The sequence below is a fragment of the Triturus cristatus genome, chromosome 2_1, assembly GCF_964204655.1.
Source record: "Triturus cristatus chromosome 2_1, aTriCri1.1, whole genome shotgun sequence".
Lineage (NCBI taxonomy): Eukaryota > Metazoa > Chordata > Amphibia > Caudata > Salamandridae > Triturus > Triturus cristatus.
This window is the reverse complement of record NC_140581.1, coordinates 902,813,117-902,838,032: the sequence shown is the minus strand read 5'-3', so window position 1 is coordinate 902,838,032 and position 24,916 is coordinate 902,813,117. Positions and strand designations below refer to the sequence as shown.

General features: G+C 44.4%; 1 protein-coding gene across 1 annotated transcript in view; it reads left to right on the top strand.

Moving 5' to 3' along the window:
- Positions 1-24,916, top strand: part of KIF27 (kinesin family member 27) — a 551,081-nt gene that overhangs the window by 309,843 nt on the left and 216,322 nt on the right. The window lies entirely within an intron of this gene.

The window sequence follows — 24,916 nt, the reverse complement described above, 5'->3', positions numbered from 1 at the left end:
GAGGATTTTTATTAAGAATAACAGGTTGGTGGGGTGGGTTGGATAAAGAGGACTCCTTTCTTCTCTTGATAGTTTCTCTCTTCCTTCTGGGCCTTTGGGGTCTCTCTTCTTTGCGGTGGTCTTCTCCGGAGGTGGCTCCTGTCAACAAGGAGGGCTTGCGGAGGCTCATATAGAGGGGAGAGACAAGAAGAGAAGCCGTCAGCTGTTGCTTCCTATGTTTCAGTGACACCAGTCACCACACCCGGTTGGTGAACAAAGGGGAAATGTGCAAAGCTAGGAGCAAGACGAGAGGGGGGGGGGGGAAGAGACGTGAGGCCTGAAGGTCGCAAAAGGTCCGGGTATGGGTAGTTGTGGTGACAAGGGGGGTGGGGTTTAGTGCAACAACACGGAGCGTGAGGTTCAGGGTTGTTAGGAGGTGTGCCCCTTGTGCTATACAATGCCGCCCTCCCTATCCCACCCCTGGTACTGCGTTACCACCCGCCGCCCCTTCTCCCACTATTCCCCGTATTTGTGGACTCACCGGCTCTGCCGCAACCCTCCGGGGTTGCGGCCGCTCTCCAGCGTCCTCCGGTGGGCTCCACCAATCTTCGCTCCACTCGTCTTCGGGTCCGTCTGCTTCTTCTCCTGGACTCGACTTCTCCTCCGATTCTCCTTCGCTCCTGCTCGCCTGCTCTTGCTCCTTCTCCTGGTTTCCTGCAGTTGCGCGGTGCTCCTGGGGAGTTCTGGGTGTTTTCTCCGGTCCGGGACTTCCACTTCCGGGGTCAGCCGTGATGCCTTCCGCCGTCTTTCGCCTCGGGGTTGGTTCCTGTAAGGACACATGACACGGGGGCGGGGTTATCGGGGTCGCCGTCGGAGGACATTCCCGCGGGCTTGGGAAAGAGCGCGGACGATTTCCACGCTGGTGCCCGCGATGTACAGGTACCCTGCTGTTCCCCATATGCGCCGCCTCACAATATTTTATTATGTACATGAATCTGGTGAAACTTTTTAAGAGGGTGTTCCCAATTCCCTTGATTCCCTGAAACATCTCTTACCTATTTCAACATTTTTGACACGGTTGTACACTTTTTTTGTTTGTGTTTTGTGTTATTTGTGTTTCAACCACAAAGGTAGTTGTTTTATTGGAGCGTTTTTTTAAAATAAAATAAACCCAAAAAATTAGAGTCAACACAAAACCAATGAATGCACTGTTAAGCAGAACATCACCACTAAAAGTTACAAGAAACATATTTCAAGTTTATAAGCACTCCTATTTTGTCAAACTAGTATAAAAGCAAATCCCAAAAGTTTGCAAGTGGACTATAAATGAACGATGAGCGAAAGGGATAGAGGCTGTGAAACATGTTCGGCGGCGTCTGTAGCCATTTGGTGCTATTTCTGCCCTCCTATGACGTCAGATGAGCGCCCCAGCAGCTCCTGTACGTGGGCGCCATCTTCAGATTCCTTTTTCCGCTGTTTGGCCTGGTAGCAGTAGCTGAAGCTCTATGGACACCGAAGGAATAACCAAAGGTGGCGCATCATATCGTTGAAGGAATAATGGAAAAATAAAGAACAAAGGTTGACAAATTAAAGATCACCAAAAATCAATCAAAAAGTGACTGAGGATCACTAAAGAATTGAACCGGATCACGTAAAACCGGATCACGTAAATCGTCGACCTCGCGGTCGGAGAATGCACAAAAGGGGTGAGGGAAATGGAAAACACTCCCTTTAGATTCTGCCCCATGGCCACTGAAAGATTGCTCAAAATGAGGTGCACATCCTCTGCCTACTGGTGGAACACAACATAAAAACTGTGGAGCATGTGCCTAGTTTAGACCAAAAAGCCTGAGAGCAAGGGAGAGGTAAAGGCGTGAACACCAAACTTCTATGCTGACGCAAAGGAAAGGGAGCCTGTCGCTGAGGGACCTTGACCCGTCCAGAGAGGAGGAGGAGAACATCGAGGAGGCAGAAGTGGTTGAAACAGAAGAATTGGACGTTGAGGTGGAAGAGGTCAGCGAAGTTAAACCAAATCAGCAGACAAAGACACCTAGGGATGGGGAACCTTGAAAGCACAGAGGCCTTCTCACAAAGGGGACTGAAGGGAACAGCAGTTAAACTGTGCCAAGGCCCAGAAATGTGGATCCAAGGCCAGGAAGTGGCATCCCCGCCTCTCCCAAGCAAAGAAAAGCGGGAAGGTAGAAACAGGGCCAAGGAGGGCGCAATGGGCGCGAATCCCGCTGGCCAAAGGGAAGGCCGAGTGGGATTTAAAGGTAAGTCTCAGGGCATCCAAGCCTTTTCAAAATGTGGCAAGAGCCCACAGAGTATTGTGGGACGGGCGCCGCATCAGCACTGAGACTGATACTACCTGTATCGTGTGCAGCTGACTGGTAGCGGACCGGAAGACAGTGAAGACCACCGTCTATTCTACGGTCACCACATCGAGGGGAGTGAGAGGGACCAGAGGATCTTTGCATGACCTGAGGTCGTGGGAGGGGGTGGCAAACCAAAGGATCTCCACTGCGTGGCCCGAGGACGCAATGCAGAGGATGGATATCACCGCTGCAGCCCAAGAGCAGCGATTGGTGTGAGGAGTGGCATGAGACAAGCATCAAAGGTGAGTGAGGCAGAGTAGAGTGAGCTTCACCCCGGGGCCCGCCTACGAAGCCAGGAAAGAGGCCAGGAGGGGCTGCCTTAAAGGTACAGGCAGTGCGACAACCACCGTGCACAGCAGGCTGCCGGCAAGGACAAAGAACGGGTTAAAGGCCCAGAAGAGTTTCCCACCCCATCCAAGAGTCTGAAACCACGGCGATGCCACGTGTGTGCAGCCAAAGGGATGCTGGGTAAAAGGCATTGGCAAATATGCTTCCACAACTACAAAAACAAGCGGGGAAATAATTTGGAGAGAAATATCCAATTGTTTGCAGCTGGCTAAGCCGCATGCGCGTGGATGAAGGAGCCCAGTCAAGACCAATAGAGAATTCAAAATAATTCCCTCAAGAACAACAGCGCTCCCAAAACAACTCCCTTGAGTGCAAGCAGTAGAACTGGAGAAACCAATTTAATGAATTATAGCGCCTCAATACCTTCGTGCAGAGCAAACAAGGCAAGCAGGCAAGGCAAACCGGAGCATAAAAAGAAGCAGAGGAGGCTGCATGCGAACAGCTGGGCGACGTGAACCGAGCCCCCTGCCCCTTGTAATAAAGACCTGCCCTAGAGGACACACACAAGAAGGATGAGGCAACCCATGGGCACCTAGCTCAAAGGAGGCATCAGGGCTGCAAGCAAAAGCCTAAGGTGCACGTGGGGACAGCCGAACAAGGTGAAAGGACAGCAAAGAACAGCCCACAAGAAAGCACGTGAGGACAGCCCATGAGGGTGATGCGACCCACTGTGCACAAGGATATTGACATCAGGCAGCTGGGGACATCCCTCATGGGGATGACATAACCCGGCACCTAATAAACGCATGAGGAGCAGCGGGGATAGCTGGTTATCGACGATGTGACCCGTCGGTGCACTGTCTTTGGGGCAGCAATCAAGCAGGATGGTAGAGCCAGGCAGCAGCGTGCAGCAAGCAGAAATTGCTTGAAAACACCAGGTAATGTCTAAAACATATTCTGGGGCCGAACAGAAGAATTCGAAGTCAAAGCCTCACAAGGCTGCCTCAGTGACAAAGCACTCGGTGACCGAAGAGAAGTCCAAACGTAACGAACCCCACCAGTCCCAAAAGACAGACACCAGTGGCAGACGCCCCTCGGAGATCCCGTCAATGTTGAAGGGCGATTGAGAAAAGGAGAGGGCCAGGGAAGGCTAGGCGGAAGGACCTGAACCGAAGATAAGGGTATCTAAACCTCTCGACGCTGAAGAGTGGGTGCTCGATAGAGAGAGGCAGAAAAGAAGGCTGAAGGCTGAAATGGCAGCGATCCTACAGAAAAAGAACGATTTTTAGTCATTAGTGAAAGAATTCAGAATTCTCTCAAAAACTCCCGGAGGAATGAGAGGGGGAGAATGATGAACATTGAGAGCTCAATCCACCAGCAACACCCGAACTGCAAGAAGAAGAACAGTAAATCTTCCTCTATGAGGATGACACAGAGGACCAGCGGATCTTTCAGGATGCCAAAAGCAGCGATGAGCACTGCAGGACCTCGAAACTGACTCCCCGGAGGATTCCATCGACTCATATCCCTTGAGGGAATTACCACCTGACAACCTCACATTGTACAATGCTGAAGAGAGTACCAGATAAGAAAGGCGTACAATTAGAAGAGGCGAGAACACAGGTCTGTTTCCTCCTAGAAACACTCCTGCCTTTTCAGAGCAAAAGCCAATACCTCCCCATGCTGCCAAGCATCCTAGATCAAGGGAGGGAAGCCTTTAGGGAGTCAGCGTCTTGAAAGTTGGTGACACCGAGGATAGAAAAGAAATACAAGCACTCCTCAAAGGGCCCTGTTTACATCAAGGGCAATGCAAGACTTTCAGGGGAGCCAGCACCTCCAACAAATGATCCTGCTTACCAGCCGCTCCACCACATAACACCAGTGGGGGGCAGGTAAAGGTTTTTATCTAGAAATGGGGAAGGTTATGACAGACAAATGGATCCTCAACATCCTCCAACATGGCTACTGCATAGAACTGGTTAAGATGTCACCTGGGGTAGGAGGAGGAAAGGCTCTGCCTGCAAACAAATTGTAGGAGATATTGCAAAAAAGGCCAATAGAGAGTGCCCACAAGATCAATCTTGGACCTTTGCTTTCTAAACTAGTTCATAAATACACAAAAGTTAAAACTGACCACACTCTAAGAAGTCATCCCACAGCTGCAGGAAAAGTAAAATGTTGCAACTATAGACCTAAAATATGCTTACCTACATATTCCCATGAACCGCAAACATAAAAGGTACCTACATTGCGTAGTCGACAAAACACTACCAATTCAGGGTGCTGCTGTTTGGGATCAAGGCAGCACCCATGGCGGCCCACCTAAGATGGAAAGGAATGTATGTCTACCTATACCTAGACAACTGGTTAATCAAAGCAAGATTGCACACACAATGCGAACATGCGCCACAGACTAGATTTCACAATAATCCTTCGAATATCCTCTACGAAACAAGAGAGAGAAAAGACTTTCCTTGGAGCAGGAATAAACACGAGTGAGAGCCTTCTCTATCCTCAAGAGGATTCAAACAATCACAGGACAGGCTCACCACTACTGCAGGGGTCAGTCTTTGACAGTGAGAACTGGGCGGAAGATGATGGGCATGATGGCCTCATGCATGTTGCTGATCCCACATGCAAGGTTGCACATGAGACCACTACAGGAGTGGAACTAGAACCAATGGTCACAGGTGACGGGGAGTTGAGAAGATCCATTGGTAATAAGACAAAGAGTACAGGAACAGATGATATGGTGGAGCGTAGACAACATAACAGAAGACAGCCCCTTCATACAACCAACCATCACCACGGACATGTTCCACAGGAGCTGGGAAGTGCATATGAGAGAACTAAGAATCAGAGGGCTATGGGGAGTGGAAGAAGCTATCCAGCATCTCAATGTCATGGAATTAAAAACAGTCTTTCTGGCCCTAAAGGCTTTTTCAGACAGAAGTGAAGAGAAAAACAGTGGTAATCCACATGGAGAATACAACCACAACGTTGTACCTGAACAAACAAGTAAAGACAAGATCACATGCTCTGTAAAAATTTGCCAAAGAGATCTGGAGATGTGTCATCCAGAGAAGAATAGTCCTGATCATACATCTGCCAGCCATAGAAAAGGGAGAAACAGACAGACTAAGCAGCCATGCATCTGTATTACACAAATGGAACTAAACAACATAGTGCTCCAAGATGTCTTCTGGCAGTGGGGCACACCAGAGAGCAGCCTGTTCGAAACCTTAGAAGATGCAAAATGCTGAGACTTCGCATCCATTATCCACAACAGTGCACTTCCCAGACCATGAATCAAAGTCTTATCTACAACTAGGAATCTACCCGAGTTTTCCTATTGTGGTTCAAGTAATGAACTATATGACTTCCGGTAACTCCTGAACATATAAGTACTGCCCTGTGCTTCCAGGCAACCATACAGCCTCTCCCAGGGGAATGGCCTGCTGATAGACTGATTAGGGAAATTTGCATACACTTTTCCACTGATTCCCTCACCCTTCATTGATAAACAAGTACAAATAGTCTCAAAGTACACTGATCCTAATTACCCCACATTGGGCAAGACAAACATGGTTCTCGGACCTGGTGGAGATGGCACATGGAAATGTAAAAACACTTCCCGGAAAGCACATCCTCCTCTCCATGCAGGGAGGCAAGGTCCATCACCCAGAAGAAAACAGCCTGAGTCTAGCACTCTGGCTCCTGAGAACATAAAGTTCGAACACCTGAACCTTCCAAAAGGTTCAATGGAAGTTCTAAAGGAAGCAAGAAGGCAGAGCACAAGGAAATGCTACACTGCAAAATGGCAGAGATATGTCCTTTGGACAAAGACAAGGGACAGCTCCATAGCTGAACTGAAGACACTTCAATGATCAGGTACTTTACCCACCTGCTAGTAAAAACCTGATAGATGCATCTTTAAAGGTGCACTTAGCGGCAATAGAAACCTACACACTAGGCCACATAGGAATTCACTTTTTGACAATGCTGGTTATTGAAAGGTTGCTGGAAGGAGAAAAATGAATCGCTTCACCCAGACAGGCACAGATGCCAATATGGAACACCAACCTGGTATTAATACAATTTATGAAGGCACTATTTGAGCCACTACACAAGGCAAAACTATGGTTCCTGACCTTAAAGACCACCTTCCTAATTAAAATCTCATCGCTGAGCGAGCTGCAGACACTAACCATGAAGAACACTACCTGAAAATACACAATGATAGGGCAACTATGAGGACCAACTCACATTTCCTACCAAAGATCATATCACAATTCAACATGAACCATACTATCAAGCTGCGGATGTTCTTCCAACAACAAAAATCACAAGCCGAGAGAACGCTGCACACGCTAGACTGCGCAGAGATGTGATGTACTACCTAGAAAGGACAAAGAATATCAGAAAGGATTGCCAGCTCTCCACCTAATGTGCAAACCTGAACAGGAACTCATCGCAAGGTGGATATTAAAAATAATTCAAATATGCTATCAGAATGCTGATGTTCACTTGCAGACAAGTCCCTGAGCACACTCCGTTAGGCAAAAAAAAGCCACTCTGGCCTTTCTAGCAAACATGCCCATAAACAGCATATGTATGGCAGCCACATGTTCATCAGTCCACACCTTCGCAAAACACTATTGTGTGGACATCAAATATACAAGGAGGCACAAGTGGGACTGAGAGTACCGACGCATCTGTGTACTATCTCAGCTTCATTTTGCCACCACCTCCAAAAGTGACCTGTGAAACTGCTACAAAATCAATGCACAGCATGTGAATCCAGAAAAGGATTCATGCTGCTAAACAAAATGGTTGCTTACCTATAGGAGAAGTTTTTCAGCTTGAAGAATTTTCTGGACTCCGATGCGACCACCCACCTCCACAGGAAATGAGGTGAAGCAAGGACCTAAAACAGAAAGGAAGCCAGTGAAGAGAGAAAGAGTTGCCAAAAGAGGAAAAAGATCTGAAGATGGCGACCACACACAGGGGCTTTTGGGGCTCAAGTGTGACATCATAGGACAGACACAGCACCAAATGGCTGCAAACAATGCCCAAAAGAGAGAAAAAAGAAGGAAGAGAGGACTAACAAGATTCCGGACCCAACCACTAAATGGTAGAATAATGAACAGCATGTGAGTCCAGAAAATGTGTCAAGTTGCTAAACTACCCCTACATGTTAGTAACCATTTTCTTACTTGACTTTTGCTATTATGAGCCAGGATTGAGGACATGTGCCTGGTAATTGTTTGGGTGATTTAAGGATGGAACAACACAAACACTGCACTTTAGGAGTAAATAATGTATCAAGCAAGCAAAGAATAAAGTTAAGTTTATCATCTAATAACCGCAAAAAAGAAAAATAACAGTTAGTTCTTATATAGACAATGACCTCTTAAGCCACTTGCCCACAAATTGGTGAACTATACTCAACAATAAAAGGAGCCTCTTTGGGATAGAAATCCACTCCTGCTAACTAAAAATTCTGAAATCTGAAGCATCTGAAAGTTTAGCAACACAACTTGCCTTTTAACAAGTGGTTCAGCATCACTTCTATGGTTAGGGTCCCAGTGTTCCAGGAATGTTCATAGATGCTCTGGTGAAGCCAGTAACCTTGGTATATGCACGCTATACCTCTCTGGTGATATTTAAGGCTTAGCAATGTGTATGCTGGCACATCAACCTGTTTTTTCTTTGGAGGATGCCCAGTTTCTAACTGTTATGAATATGTTTTAATGAATGGTGGTGCCTAAAATGCAGTTCAGCAGACTTATTTTTAGATTTTTAGATGGTATCATGGTCCCACAGGAGTGCAGAAAATCTCAGACAATAAAGCCGCAGTCAGGAACAAAGAGAAAGTCACAATCTCTCTAGCCTTTCACATTGACTGGAATGTCCAGGTGCAATTCCTTGGGTTTCCTTGGGTCTTTGAGTTATTTTTTTTTTTTAAAAGAGTTTTATTGAGTTTTCAAATCAGTGCACCAAAAAACCAATACTACATGCAATACCATCTTATATAAGACCCAACCATCGATGTACATGTCAGGAGAAACCGGTTCTTCCATGTTTTCGCCCTAGTTCCCCCACCCACCACCCTCTCTACCCCCACCCCCCCTGTCAATGTGCCCGCGTCAACCCCTCTTCAACTTCTGCATGTAGGGCCCCGTGGTCCGAGAAATCCTAACTCAAATCAATCGTGTCTTTGAGTTATGAGGTCACCTTTAACACTTAAAGGCACATGAGTCACTTCCACATCAGGCATACAAGGGGACACATTTGCAAAGTCTAAATAACTGGTCCCAGAGATAAACTGTGTTACTGATCAGCCCTGCTAGTTAGGGTCTCATCCAACTGAACCCATAGTGGCAAGCTAAATTTGTCTTCTTTAGGCAGATCAGAAAACAGGGGGGAGGAAGAGGATAAACCGGGTTTGTCCTCGTCAACTAAATAATGTTATACCAAACAGAGAACCCAGTAGTGTTACACCTGATAACTTTCCATGTTGGGAAAAGCAAAGTTTTCCTTGTACAACCCTCACCCACCGGGGTTACCCCTTGGTGGCATGCTTCAACATCTGGTCTATCCCTATCCGCTACAGATCGGGCGTACTCAAACTACGTGGAAGCACTTATTGGTCTTATTGTGATGATACAGAAGATGTTATAAGTGGGGGAGTGGAAGATAGTATTGTGCTATGGTGTAGTCTAAAAATACCTGGCTAGTAGGTAAATCTATTTTATTCCTGCCTCTAGTCGGTATGGTTAAAAACGAGGGGGATTTTAAGGAAATTGAAGTTATAATGTGCCTGCGATCCTATTGGTCAAATGGTTTCAAGCCGTGCCCCTATTGGCTTTTCTTCAGGACAATGTGAACCTAGTTCCTTGGTACCACTCCTGTATGTTCTTCACTGTAAACACGCTAATTGCATGCCATGCCACATTGTGAACATACATACGTTACCAACTAATTGATGTTCTTTAACTGCCTCTGTATTAGATGCTTTAATATCGCATCATGGTTCCTCCGGGAAGAGGGTGGCCTGTTGTCACACTCGTGTAAAGGCGAACCCTCGTTGAATTTACCTATTGTGGTCTTGCCTCGGGGACCTGCCGACTTTAGTGGGGCCCAGTGAGGCACTCAAAAGGTGTGAAATTCTGTTGCTGCAGTGTTCTGGAGTAAAACTATCTAGTAGAAAGCTCTAGTCGGTATAGTTAAAAACAAGGGGGATTTTTAGGAAATTGAAGTTATAATGTGCCTGCGATCCTATGGGTCAAATGGTTTCGACTTCAGTGGGGCCCAGTGAGGCACTCAAAAGGTGTGAAATTCTGTTGCTGCAGCGTCCATGTATCTTATAACCTCTAAACCTGTGTAACTTCTCTGCGTTGAGAAATATCTGAATACAGCTGTCTCCCCTTTTTTCAGTTTTTGATTTTTGAGAGAACTTTTGTTACAAAAACAGAGATTTAAATTTATATTACTTTCAGCAATGTTCTTTTTAACTTATTTTTTTAAATTATTCTCGGTATTGAGTAAAGTTTTAAAATAACATTAAAATAACTTAGTTTTATGGACAAATTATTTCTTTGAAGAAAATGATAAATGTTTCTGGCAGGCATTTCTCCTGTTAAAAGAAAATGCCATTGCACCACTCTGGACAGTTATAAGCTCCCCGTTAAGAATTCTTACCTTCTTTATGTCAAAAGTGAAAACATTCGTACGCTTCAATTCTTTCTAAAAAAAAACACTGTTTCAGAACGTTATACCACATAACGCCGGGCAATAGTTTTCATATGGCCCACAGGCACTTTACAAACTGTACCCTTGACCCATAGTCCTGAATATGTTGTCTCCTCCTCAGAGTGTTTTTATGCTGTCAAACACATTCTTAGCCCCTAGAGACAGAGTACTAGTGGTACATTAGATTAATGAAACAATACCTTTATACCAAATTGCTCAGATTTTGACATGAGACTCTTGTTTATTGGGCAAAATCCTGTCTCCTCTTCTGATTTCCCAATTCTTCTGATTTGATCAAGAGAGTAACTCTTGGCCTGGTCACAAGTTTAAGGTGCAAGCCATTGATTGATCATTATTCTACGTGGGTGACTTAATTCTCTTCAGCAGCGAATGAAGGGCAAATCCATGATCTAACGCCTGACTTTCTTTGTTACTAGAGAACTATTGCCCTCATGCCACAAATGTTACATTAATCTGGGCCAGGGGCTTTGTGGAATTGTGTGCACGGGTCCATGATGGGTGAAAATGTTTTTGCACAAGACATCCTGGATGTGCATATTATGTGGCATACTGCTGTTTGTTATTCTTCATTGTCAGAGCTTCTTGACCATGTTCATGCAACCTCTGATTGCGCTGCTGTGTATCTGGATACGTGTACAGTTGTTTGTCTCAGAACATGATGGCCTCCACTACAAAAAGGGACACAAATTGGAAACATTGAGTAGAGAGTATATTGATAGAACTGAAGACCCGCAAGGAGTAGCATTGAACGAGGAAGCATCCTCTGCATACTGCAGATCCATTGCTAAGCACCAAATGCATATTTGAACGTTTGTTTGGAGGACTGGTTCATGAGCAAGGGACATTTCTAAATCTGTTACCTGTTAACTAAAAATGTTCAGGTAAAGAGTTCATAGTAGGGTTGTTACTGGTACCAGAAGGTGGTCATACAATTTGCTTTTTTTGTCGCATAATTTCGATAACCATGGTCCTCCAAGCTGCATAATTCTAGTAGCCTGGACAATGTAAAACCTTTGCACAGTGGTGACAAAATCTGTATTTCACATGTAGCTGTGAAATAATTTCCATATTTCATGGTTCTTTAACCCTTTCGCTGCGGCGGGAATTCCGCCGCAGCGCTGGGGGGGGTTTGGGGGTGGCGCGGTGCTCATGACGGAACCGCTCCGTCATGAGCCGCGGTTGAGCTGTGCTCATGACGGAGCGGTTCCGTCATGACTCCGCCCACTGCGCTAATCGCCCGCACAGGCGGGGAATTAGCGCCGCGTGGGCGGCGCGGCCGCCAACGGCCGCAGCATGACGGAACCGCTCCGTCATGAGCACACGGCGACCGTGGCTCATGACGGAGCGGTTCCGTCATGAGTGGGGAAGGGGTTAAAAATATGTGGGTTTAATACCAGTCTTTTGTGCAATAAAATCAGCAAAACATGTAATACATGCATTTTTACTCGAAGACGTAATGGCTTCTCAATAATCTCCATTGTACCCATCAGTGTGGAGCAGAGATTGTGGTGGGAATGAGTATATTTTTACGGTCATATTTTCTGTCATCTGAGGTAGTGTTCAAAATGGTTGATAAATATTTTTTCTGTTTTTGGCCTTGCAATACATCTTTAAAATGGTGAAACTTTTCTGAGAGAAATGAGGCTGTACTGTAAGTTTCAACTATACAGCCAGTTCCAATTTTCTTAGCTCTAAATTAATTTAATATAATACACTCTTACACCTAAGCAAAATTTGCACTTAGTCACTGTTTTGTTCTCTCCAAATGAAAGAAGGTTAGACAAAGATGCACAGATTTAATTCTGTTCAAAAATCAAAGGAAGGGAGAAAGAAGAGGCTTAGGTCCACTCAGCTTCCTTATCTCAATATATCAAAAATCAATAGGAGAGTGGATCACTGGTCCTGGGACAACCAGGGTATTGCACGGTCAGTACTAAGTACTGTTTTAAGAAACCCTCATTCACGTTTGGTAAAGGATCGATTTTAGCGGTATATCTTGATTCTCCGCTAGATTGTCATTAACGTGATCGCATAATCATTGGGTTAATCCAATGCTTCCTCCACCCGGAGGCTTTTACCACTGGTGGTCTCAGTAGTGATCGTGAATAGAAAAGGGGTGAAGTGACTTGTGGTGAAATGGGTGTTAATTTAAAAATCTCGTAAAGCCAGTAGATATATTTATTGGTACTGGATTCGGGATGGTTTGTAAAAATATTGTAAATGTGCACACGTCAGACTTATTATGGTCTAGTGCACTTTTAAAATTAGTGTCCAAATAAAGGTCGACATGTTTCAGCCCTCATCAGCCCCGAGGGGTCAAGCGGGCTTTCTTCAGGACCTAGTGCAGAGTTGAGTGGCCTAATATTCAAGGTACCCTTGTGGAAGTGCAGGAAGATAATTATTCCTCCCTTGTTCGCACATTCAGCTTAAAACTGTTGTTTCAGTGTTTGTGGGGGGAGGGGGGAAAAAAAAGGATAAAACAACACAAAGATCATTATAAATCAGTTGAACTTGTTGTGTATATGCAATTACAAAATGACAATACTTTTCAAGAGTGGATCTCACTGTTGTTTGAGAAACGCTCGGTATGGCAAAATTCGTCCCTCCTTTATGTAAGAAAAAGACCATTCTACAATCCATTTTGTCATATTCACACTCACGTTAAGAACAGGTCTACATACACCTCCTCATTGCCATAAATACTAGGCACGTGATTAGCACGCCTTAGTGAACGGTTCATAAGGGAATAATGTTTTGTATTCCAAATCGTGTACAGCTCCCGGTGACCATCGGAAGCATGCAGCGCCAAACTTGGTGCAGTGTCGAACTCCGCAACCCGCTTTTTGTGGCGTGTATGGTTTTTGTAGGGGAAGAGCCGTGTTCAGGGCTCACAAAATCGTAAGTTTTAGAGACTATTAGTATAAATACGTTATTTCACAGTCATTTCACAGTCATTCATGTACAAGTACCAAAATCCATGAATTACCTCATTTGGCGTATCTACGCTGATGAATAGTTAATGGGCGGGGTAATCATGAATAAGTACAGCAGGTTTTTTGCGTGATAAGTGATATTATTTCTACAACGTAACCAGTGGTTACACGCGGCTTGCTTTTAAAGAGGAACGCTGGGTTTGTTTATCAAGCGAGTAGAACTGAATCTCCACATATAGAAAGTGATGCGCGCTTAATATATTCTAGTGATGTGACAAAATGGATTGTAGAATGGTCTTTTTCTTACATAAAGGAGGGACGAATTTTGCCATACCGATCGTTTCTCAAACAACAGTGAGATCCACTCTTGAAAAGTATTGTCATTTTGTAATTGCATATACACAACAAGTTCAACTGATTTATAATGATCTTTGTGTTGTTTTATCCTTTTTTTTCCCCCCTCCCCCCACAAACACTGAAACAACAGTTTTAAGCTGAATGTGCGAACAAGAGAGGAATAATTATCTTCCCGCACTTCCACAAGGGTACCTTGAATATTAGGCCACTCAACTCTGCACTAGGTCCTGAAGAAAGCCCGCTTGACCCCTCGGGGCTGATGAGGGCTGAAACATGTCGACCTTTATTTGGACACTAATTTTAAAAGTGCACTAGACCATAATAAGTCTGACGTGTGCACATTTACAATATTTTTACAAACCATCCCGAATCCAGTACCAATAAATATATCTACTGGCTTTACGAGATTTTTAAATTAACAACCATTTCACCACAAGTCACTTCACCCCTTTTCTATTCACGATCACTACTGAGACCACCAGTGGTAAAAGCCTCCGGGTGGAGGAAGCATTGGATTAACCCAATGATTATGCGATCACGTTAATGACAATCTAGCGGAGAATCAAGATATACCGCTAAAATCGATCCTTTACCAAACGTGAATGAGGGTTTCTTAAAACAGTACTTAGTACTGACCGTGCAATACCCTGGTTCTCCCAGGACCAGTGATCCACTCTCCTATTGATTTTTGACAGATTTAATTGTGGACATGCTGCAACAGACTTTCATCATGGGAAGTAGTGTTGGCAGCAGTGCTTAATTTGTGCCGGTGGTTTCCGGCTCAGCGCCGCACTTAATCATCAACACCGGCGCTTGAGCACCAGGTAAGGATGCATTCATTTTTGGTAGGCACAGAGATCTAGTGATTTGCTGAGAATCACAGGATGTTGCCAATGCCGAGACTTGAAACTGGTTCCCCACCTCCGAGGTCAGCAGCTCTAGCCATTACACCACATTCTCGCCCCACTTGTAGGGTTTTATGGCGGCTTCTGTTTTAGGCGGCCCTAGCAGGACAAAATGGGCTGGTAGAAGCTGCCTTTTGACGAGATCCCCGGCACTTACGTTTTTTACAAATTAACCACTGGTTGGCAGACATATTAGAGAAGGAGCTGAAGCCATTTAAAAATGACATTTATTCTTGTTATGGTGAGCATCAACAACACAAGACAGTTCTGCATGATTAGATTGATGAAGCCTGAACGAGACCTGTGAGTAGACACATGATGTGGGAAAGTGTGTGCATGCCCATAACCCTGTTGCACCACTCTCAAAGTATTCCCTTAGCTCTAGCCAGTGCACAACACCTGCACCCTTAGCCAGCGTGGAGCTCATGTTCCTTCATGTGAACAAATGCCTGGTGCTCTCACGCAGGAAGATGGAAGGTGCAGCTAGCAGTCTAGGGGAGTAAGCAGAGCTTTTGTCCACTGAGGTAACCGTGATTTTAGGGCATCACTATTGGAGTCCTTCCCTTTATTTGTGGTGCCACCAAGCCATACATTAACAATTAGCGCACATGCACTAACAGAGGCTCCTACAAGAAATCCCTCTTATTGCATCCTTGAAGTTGAGCCGCCCTCACAAGCTTTATGCTTTACTCCTCCATCCACTCACTTTGGGGTTTGCCTGCTTCAACCACACCAGGGAGGTGATTATATAAAATGCTAAACCCCTTCAGTTTGTGTTTGATGTTCCACATAAAACACAATTCAAAAAATTGACTAGACCACCTTTTACAATTCTAAAACATAGCTGCCAAGTGAATCTGTCACATGTGCACCACCTTCACTCCAACCCAGTGCTTAATTGGCTAAAAACAAAATGTGTGCTGGACACCAAAATATTTCTTTGGAGATTAATATTGGCACCATCCACAAACAGCACTGCCCAGTGATATAGTGAAAGGCCGACTTCATATGAAGGGAGCAAAAGGAATGGATGAAATATGCTGTACAGTTTGCTCTAGTCAACGCCTCCTGCTTCCACACCCTCAAAATGCTCAATTTAATCTTCAAATGGCTCCCAGTCAGCACATGCAGAATGGTCACCCAGGCCCTCATCCCCAGCAACCTGGACTATAGCAACACACTCTGTTGGTATCACTGTCTAACTACTACTTTAGACCATACAAAACCCAGCTGCCAAATTCAAACTTAGGCTTTCCTCCTTGTTCACATCACCCCAGCCGACAAAGAACTCAACTCCCCACACGCAACACACCCACCCGACACTTCTGCCCAGCCAGAATCCTGCTTGCACACATCCCCCACACACAAACAACTAGAGTTGGCTATTGTGCTTTTCCCTACCTCATTCCCAAAGCCTGGAATGACTTGCCCATAATCATTTGAGCTACCTTCTCAGTACATGAGCTGCACAAGAAACTGAAAACATGGCTGTTCATCTGGACAAGTCCCAGTCACAGCCGACATAACCACTGCTTTCTCAGCACCAGAATACTCTCCAGGGTGAGCTGTGCACTTCACAAATACCCTTAAAATAAAGTTTGCCTTAGCTTTATTGTTATGGTGTTTTGTTCATATATCTCTTACTCTGGTGTCTCCTGTTTCACACTCTGTCTCTGTTCTTTTCCATCCCAGTCACACTTTCCTCATTTCTCTCACCTTTCAGTTCATATTCGCACACATGCTTAGTTCTCTTTCACTACTATCTCTACCTTGTCTTTCTCTCTCTTCAATCCCTTCTCTCAATCCCTTCGCTCTCCCTGTCATCCTCCCTCCCACCTTCTCCTCCTCAATCCCTATCAAGAAGATTAACCTGGGTGAGAGATGTGTTATACTTCCACAGAATACTAACTGCTCCTGGTTTCTCAGTTCCCACAGACCCTTTGTTTTTTTAATTATAGGAATGAATGCGGAAAGAGCTGAACTCTGGCTGTAAACTGGCTCCCTTCAATCCATGTCGGCACAGGGGCACATCCCTGCCTGCAATAGGGTTCAGCTGCATACCTGGTAGAGCTCAGCTCTGTCTGCCCAGGGTCACAGTACTATGTATGCAGGTACTCAGCTCAGCTCAATGAAAGAAATTACCTATGGGAACACGGTCTCTGCTCTGTCTGTGCATGGGTTCAGCACTATGTATGCAGGAACTTCGTTGCATCTGTGCTGGAGCTCAGCTCTATCTGCAGAGGAGTGAGTTCAGCTGTACAAGATGATGAGGTCTGTTTGTGGCAGAGCTCCGCTCTCTCTGTATGCACAAGAACATACTTTTCTCTGTGGAATTTATGACTTCTAAGTGTTCAGCCTATTTCCAGAAGAACAACCATCTTTCTCTCCTTAATAAAATAGACACCAAAATGAGCTTCTCGATACCGAGCAGAATTGAACCTTTTGAATGGTGATTTTTTTAATTGACTTTGCACTGCAAGAGTTTGGGCACATGGTGCTGATCTCTATGTAGCCTGTCTCCTTATTCCTCTCAATGTCACACCGTCTTCCTTCCCAAAGTGCGATTCGTTGTGAATGTCTTCTTGATGTTCATTGCTTTTATTTCATTTTGGTATGTGCTTTGGTCGACATTTGTAGTGAGTACATTTAGAAAGAGCAGGGAAGATCAGGCTGACACGAGGAGACAATGGTAAATAAGAAATGAGACAAATGTGAAATGCATGGAGTAGAAAGGGACAGGTTGAGAATAATGAAAAGGGAGGATGAGAGGTAACTAGAGAGAAGGCAGCGAGATGTGGAAAGAGTGACAAGAGGGAGATAGGGTAGGATGAACAGTGCTGACAACAGTGTATAGGCAATGCAATAAAAGTTAAACTGCACTGTAGCACATAGGAGGGAAAGAGTGGGCCTGAGCAAAAAGAGTAAATTTCAAGAAAAAAACATAAAATGTGAACTCTTGTCTCTGAGCACCATGTGTGAGCTTTAAAACAGGTGGACTCTGAAAACAGGGGAGTCAGGTGGACCATGTCTCTGAAGTATGCGTGTTCACCCATGAGAGTACACTCACCAGTTTGGATCCTTTGAGATGTAAATGTGTCTTGGATTTGGTGCAGGCACCGTTATTCGTTTGGCTCAAGGATTTCCAACTGCCACTTGCAGAGTCTGTAAGGATGATCAAGACGTAGAACACATGAGGCCAGAGCAATATGGGGAAAACCATGCTGCTGTGGCCGAAATCTTTGGTGTTAGAAGTGCCAAGTGCTGTCTAGCCACAGTATCATTCAGATCTGTCTCTTCAGTCTATTATATGTCTGTCCACCAGACAAAAAAGGGCAAGAAGCATACAATGACCTCCTGTGAGGAGGAGTGAGAAATGTTTGAGGGGCGTAGTTCAGCTATGATCCCTATCAACCTGGGCCCATAGTGAGTGAGTGTGTGTAAGTGTGTTAGTGAGTGAGAATGAGAATCAGTGAGTATAAGTTCGTTGTGGCTGTTTGTCACCTTATAAAATAGAATGAACACATTCTCTCTAACTTTTCTTTGGATGGTATATCTGTTTGAGGGAGTGCAAAGAAATGTATGCTTATCTCTTTATACTTAAAAGGACCACTTCCGTTTCGGTGTGAATTTGCCACTATTTGTTGCTTTACATTTTAAACCAGGAATCAGCCTTTTGTCCTAGTATCCCAGAGATTGTGGATTCTGTAATAAACAACTCTGGGTTTGTGCCTTGGCAGTCAACAATCTGGCAAAAAATGATGAAGATGATGAGGTACCCAAAAGCCCCATCATTCAAACTTAAGTGGAATGTCCATGCACAGAATCATTGTGGTTTCAGTTTGCCAAATAAATCGTCCAAAAGAAATCCTGCAGTCTCCATTTAACAGGTCTACCAGGCTCCAATGGGTGGTATAAATTGAACACTGGGATCAGTTGAATGGTATCTAAATAGTACTATGATTGGTCTCCAGAGTCAAGGGGACACCTCTTGTCTGAAATCTATTAGCATCCTGAGAGCTGCCCTAGGGATCAGTGGTGGATGGAAGGAGAAAGAACGAGGTACACCAAGGGTGGATCTAGCTCATCAATATCCGATAATTGTTGACATTTTCAGATGGTAGCGGCAACTGTAAGACTTGGAGCGCTCACTGGGCTCACAGTATCAATGAGTAAACTTGGAGTTAGCTTTGAAGTTCTGTCTCATCTTCAAACGTTGATCTCTTGCCATGTGGTGTCTCAGTGATGCTTTTCATTTCCTATTTTGAATGGACTGCAGTGAACATTCCCGTCAGTTCCAGTTTAGTCAGTTGGAGCTTGGCAGGCTGATTACCTTTGAACTTTATGTTGCCTACTTGTTTTTCCACACTGCTAACGAGCCTTATGGCACCCCGTCACAACAGGAGTGTCACCCTCATCAAGAGTAGTGTTTTGGCAATTTATCAACCACACCGCTATGGTGACAATTTGATGGTGGGTGGCAGTGTTACAGACATAAACCAAGAGGAGTCTGTTTATTGAGCAAGCCATCCAAAAAGTGATGTGGAGGGTGGAGTAGGGGAAGCAGGTACTTTCAGCGTGGGGCAATGGGTTTGTTGATCTGTGCTATGCCGCTGGATTTCAAGGGCCTACTGTGAAACTCAGGGTCCACTTGCCTCCATTCATCTTGACATTTCACACTGCAAACAATGGAACACCCTTTTGGAGCTTGTTGACATCGGCTGACCATCAAACAGTCGGGCCAGGATTGTGCATTCCAGGCAGCGCTGAAGTGATGTGCATCAGCATAGTTACCCTGAAAAGCAGGGCAACAGCACAATAAGGGAAGGTTGTGGTCCTTAATGCTTCCTGGCTGCCGTGCTCTTCAGTTCAACAGAGAGCAGCACTTTCAGGGATGATTCTTTGTCCAGCATGTCCTTGGCGGGTTTGCGGTTACATGTTAGCACTTTGATAGTGGACTACTGAAGGGTACGACATCTTGCTCTCCATTAGAGCAGAAATGATGGTTAATGTGCTGTTTTCATCCAGATGGGCATATCTGGCTGTAATTAGTGCTTGTCATGAAAGGTCATGAGCACCTGGGATTTTTGAAAAAAGTCTTTGTCCTTTGGATTCTGACTTAGCTCATTCTGTCCCTTCAGTTTGTGTTTTTTAAACATCTTTTCAACAGTAACTTGGAGAATATTATAGTGCTTTATTTTATTTAATGTTGAGGCGTTGCAAATTTTCAGTTCCTCTTAGTTTTCTATTTTAGGGGATTTTAATGTGGCAGTTTCCGGTTTCTTGATTAATATGTAATAATAAACACGTGACACTAAAAACCGTAAGTGAAAACTCAAGTTCTGAAAGATTGCCTGGCCCTTGATTATGGGTCCCGTATTCCCTGGCTCAAATATGTCCATAATATGTCAATGAGATTGGGCAGACTTGACCTATACAACTTCCCCGAAAAATTGATGAGGGGAGATGTTAAGTGGGTCAAAGAAACATAGTTGCGAATAGCCACTATGGCCAGAGAAGAGTGAGGGCTGGTAAAACCGACTGTAAGGGCACATCAATTGCTGAAGACCACAGTGACCATGGAACCATACTTAGATTTGGTCACGAACCCAAACCATCGATTCCTACTGATTAGATTTAGATTAAATCAATTCCACTTTTTTTGTGGAAAATCGCCAGGCTGGAGAAGAGTGGAAGACCTAGGCGCCTGTACATGTGATGATTTTTCAGGTCAGGATACCATGCACTTTATTTTCTTCTGCAAACACCTTACTGGTATCAGGAAGCGTTTTATCTTGCCAATTTTAGTTAATAAGGGCTTTGTACAAGCCAAGCCAGCACTCCTGTACCTGCAGCTATTGTCGAATATGTGGGAAATTTTTAATGTTTCCAGTTTTCTCTCTGTGGCTGTAAAAATTTTAAGGAAAATTAGCAACATCTGAATTTCCTAAATGTTTTAGGAAAAACATATTTAATTGATTTTGTTGTTGTGGCCTTTGCTATGCTTTTAATATTTTTATATCTTTAATCAAGGTTTTAAATTTTTATTGACATACATGTCTTTTTTGTAGTATGCTTTTATGGTTTGTTTATAAACCGAATAAAGTAAATTTGATGATGATGATGATGATGATGAACTCAAGTAAACATTTCCTGGCGAAATATATGAAAGATACTGCCCTCGCAACAGTATTATGAGTTCCTATGCATTCATATTAAAAGCAATGATGCTAACATTATACGACTAATATGTTGTGTTTACACAGCACTAAATAGTCTGTTTATAAACTTAAAAATATAGAAGTTACGTGCACTCTCCTGAAAAGTACAAGCGCGCAGCCGAGGCAAGCATGCATTCCTGAATCAGACTGCATGACCCAGTGTATAGCTATCCAACATCTGACTGCACAGCACTCAGGATAATATGCTGGATGGCTCAACACTAATAAGGTCCTAAAAGCGAGACCAGTTGGCATGGCCAATGCTTGTTTGTCCTGGATGTTGTGAATCACCTGTGACCACCCCTTGTCTCCTTCTTTGAGGAAACTGCAAGCAGCAAGATGAGCTGTTTGTCAGAGAAGAGGAATGTTTATTCCAACGCACACTTCTCCAGCCCTCCTTCACCCAGGCTTTCCACGGGACAGACGCCAACAGGACCAGAACGGGGGGAGGCGGAGGGGGCTGCATAATAATCACTTTGCACCGCTCGGAATGAGGGCCCTTGATGTTTTTTCTGCAGGTGTAAAAAACTGTTCCTATGCATGGAAGCTTTTCATTGCGGGAGGCCAGGTTCGCTGGTGAACACCCTCAACGTTTGGGTTTGAGGTTATTGCAAAACATGTTCATGCCCTTTCACACCTGGATATGATTGGAGGCAGAAGTAAATCTATATCCAGTTTGGAATGGGGAGAAGTAAATCCGTAACCAGAGAGGAGATAGGAAGGCGGCGGTGGAACAGAGAAAGGCAAAAAAGTATGAAGCACACTTCTGGTGAGCGTTTACGCATGCATAAATATTTATTTACCATGTTAATTTTCTTTACCCGGCATTTATGGAGGAGCGCGAGATTTGGGTTCTACCGCCACCGTTTAATAAATATGGATTGTGTTGAAGCAATTTTACAGTTTATGAGGGGTAGGCATCAGCAAGAGACAGCTAGGTCTTTGAAATTTGTAGACAATGTAAAAAGGGACTACTCACTGCTAGGCCATATATTGTATTTTTAGGTCTCGCCTAGGCAGCGCATGCGGTGTCTCGACGAGAGATGCTGTTTACACTAAACAGTGTTGCCAGATTTTTAGACCCGTCCCAAGCCCAAAGCCGCTCAAATATAAGCCCAAAATAAGCCCAACCAGACCAGTTTTAGCCCAAAAACCAGTACAAACTCGCAACTCTCAAATTATGCAGAAATAGTAATCAGAAACCACTTAAAGGATGAATCTAAATTCTATTCAATATACAGATAGTGGAAGGGGGTTAACTGGGCACCTGTGTTAATGCTACTCATTTTCATGACCCGTCACCACTGTGACATTGCAACTTGTAACAGGCACTGCTAAAGCTACAATGGAAGAAAACACAGAGATTGAGAAAACCAGAAATAGTATTATGTGCTAATTACTGCTCCCTCTAATTTGTATTTTAAGCAACTCCCAAAGGTAATGCTAGTAGCCCCCGTTTACCCCATAGCCCTCCAGCCTCTTCCCTCCTTCCCGAATGGAGTCTGACAACCTCCACTTCTATTTCATCCACAGCATATTTGTCAACATTTGGAAACAAATAAGAAGGAGATTCAGAGACAAACCCATGTTAAAATAATTACTCCTTTAACTTGTATTTTGTTTGGGGGGTACTTTAAGAGGTAATTACGTAAAATAGTACACTTTTTAGCTTCCAAAATGTGCAGTCTTCTGCCTACATTAAATAATAGTACCACCTATGGGAGAGGATGTGGCGGCAGCAGCAGTGTGCGCTTCCCTCACACACAACAGGTAACACACAGACAATAGCACAGCAACCTTCACTTATTTATTTGAGATTATTATATAGCAATAGCTAGATTCAAAGTTATCAGAACCCTTTACAACAGCAAATGTTCACATAAAAGATAAGTCTATACAGAACATCTGATTCAGAGTGCTTTACTTATCATATAGCACTCATTCCTACTCTTACTATAAATGAACTTACTTCAATTTGTGCTTGCTTCTACATGCTGCGGCCAGGCCCCACGAGTCGACGGCCACAGCAGCACAGGGCTGCACCACCAGGCCGGGTCTGACAGTCTGAGACCCAAGAGAAAAGTGACACAGTGCATAGCTGCCAAGGTTTCAGATTGCTTATGTGTGATATTTTCATAATTTCAGTGTAATTATGAGTGACATTCAACGACTATGAGTGACAGTTTCTCGCAAGCAAAAATCAAGGAACGAAGATGAGGGAAACATATATAACAAATAACAGCCATTTCAGCAACGAGAAACTCTACGAAGATCTTAAAACTATTGCAAAGCACCAGAAATGGAAGGGCACTATTCAACATGAAAACAGACTGCATAGTTGCCACTTTTTAAGAGTGCTTATGTGTGACATTTTCAAGGTTTCAAAGTACTTATGAATGACATTCAACTGTTAAATGTATGACACTAAGAGTGACACTTTTTTTGCGAGCAAAATAAAGAAATTAAGTTCATATAAACAGATAAACATAATAAATGACACTCATTTAAGCAAGGACAAGCTATGAAAAGAAAATGAAACTGAGGCAAATCACCTGATCCTACTGACTCCTAACGCTTCTAAGCCTACTCCCCGGAGCCTATTTGTGCGGTGGCATAAGAAACCCTCTCCCTAATTCCGTACTGGCTCACGGCCAGTTGTCTGGGACCATGACCTTAACTTGATTTCCATACTGCCCAGCATAGGCTGCTAAATTGCAATATGTCACCTTCTGTGTATTTTTTGTTTCACTTTTGCAAAATGCGTTACACTCCAATTTGAGTAGAAAGTGATGTGCCTTATTTGTACACCCAACCATCTGAACTTTCAAGTGGTTTGATATTACAAACAAAGTGTTGCCACCACAAGCTACTGATCGCTTCAAACCCGACGCCCTCCGAAAGCCGAGGACGGTCTGGGGAAGAGATGGGAGGGGGGGGGGGTGTCCTTCCCGCGAACCGCGGTGTAACAAACCCTGGAAGTCCCTGACCACACCTAAACTGCTCTAATATTCGCTGAAAGTCCCTCACCCCACCTAACCTCCAGCTTGACAGGTACTCACTGAGGCTGGAGAACAGGACAGCTGGTCGGTCTCTTCGTTCTGCACATAGATGCCCTTAAACTGCGAGGAATCAGGCCCTATACGCCGCCGATTCCGATGAAGAGAGCGGCGAGCGCGTGTCACTAGGCGCTCGCGCGTGACTTTTTTAAATAAAGCGCGCGGGGGACGGGCAAACAGTATTTCCAGGGCCGTCATTAGTAGCGCTTTCGCGCGCTACTAGATTGACGCCACGCTTACCCAAAGAGACTGTGTCCAACAAGTTTGGCAATGGCAAGTTGGCAATATCAGCAGGTGCGCTTGCACTTGCACACACAGACACACACTTCAGCAGAGCGTCTGTAGAAAGTAGCATGCTGTTTCCTCCTCCAATGATGTCTCAGCCACGAAGTGCGCTTTGCTTTCATTGGCTGCTGACATTCATGCCACTGCTCACCACTGGTTGGCTTAGTTGCTTGAGTGTCGGCGCCACCCCAGCGAAAAAATTGCGCACAACTGGTGAAAATAAGCCCAAAAAGTAGCCCCCCGCCAGCTATGTGTTTTTCCCGCACAATTGGGAAAAATGTCGCCCAATTGTGCGGGAAATAGCCCAATCTGGCAACACTGACACTAAATGATGTTGGTAACCGCCTCTTTTTCTTGCAGACTTTCGATTAATTTTTTGGTTTGTCACTTAAACCGTCCGAGTTCCGTTCAAGTTGTTGTTGGTGCAAGCTGTCAGAAAGTCCCTCCTTTTGGACATTCTACACGACTACAGCTATTGGCCCCTTTACGTGTACTCCTTCGTGGTCTGAAGAGATATGTTTGCATTGTTGGACTTTTTTTTAGGCTTTCTTTCGCCACCCATGGCAAAGCATTTTCGTCTTTTTTTACATTCACGTTATCATGTGTTTACAAAAGCCGCATGTTGGGAATGGGTTTTTTATTTTCAGAGCTAACGGCTTTAAGCTTTTCTTTCGACACCTTTGCCAAAACATTTTTCGTCTTTTTAAACATTCACGTTATCATGTGCTTACAAAAGCCTGCATG